This window comes from Alligator sinensis, unplaced genomic scaffold (assembly GCF_000455745.1).
Source record: "Alligator sinensis unplaced genomic scaffold, ASM45574v1 scaffold809_1, whole genome shotgun sequence".
Classification (NCBI taxonomy): domain Eukaryota; kingdom Metazoa; phylum Chordata; order Crocodylia; family Alligatoridae; genus Alligator; species Alligator sinensis.
The window spans coordinates 3,160,747-3,161,569 of NW_005841956.1; positions in this window are offsets into that span (position 1 = coordinate 3,160,747).

Sequence of the window (823 nt, forward strand, 5' to 3'; positions counted from 1 at the left end):
CAGATGAGTGTAGTATGGAGGCATTGGCACCCCTGTGGAGCCTGCAAGTATAGCAAGTAGGTTATTCCTTGTTTTGATTTTTAAAGCAGTTTTCTGGAGATGTGATTTAGCACTGGTATTATGCAGATGGAAGACACGTCACACACTCTTTGAAGTATTTGGTTTGAGGTGCCATTTTAGGCAGTACTCTGCCATCAGTCTCATATCTCCATCAAGTATGAGTTCCACTTTTGAGAAGTCATGGGCTTGGGTGAGAAAGGTACTGTCCTAGGGTGGTCATAGGAAAAGCTGATAACCAGGTAGGAGAGGCCAGTGTTCAGGCAGAAGACATTGGGGGGAACAGTTATTACCCACTAACATCAAGAAGGTGATGTATTTTGAAATAGCATAGGCACAGGCAGGCATGCTTCCCCCAACCACCCTGCTGAGATGCTTAAACCAGGACCTAGAGGGAGAGTTGGCTTCCCCGCATGCAGCCTTGCTCATTACTCTTGGCCCATTCAAGTTCTGATCTCTTCAAGACAGCTCAGAAAAGAGTCTTCTCAGCAGCAGTTGCGGGGTGATAAAAGGCACCTGTCTTCAGTGCTAGACAGTCTCAGACACCCACTGTCACATCTGCCCCTCACTTTGACCTTGTGAATTTTTATTCTGCAAAAAAGACTACACTTTGGAGGAAAAATTAGACCAGCAGCACAATTCTACCACTAGCTTTCGACTGTGCAGTTTTCCTTGTTGCAACAAAATACGTGGAGCTTCTACTCTGGAACAAATTGCAGATTTTTATCCTGAGTGGAAATGTTTGTATTCAACAGAGGCTCTACTC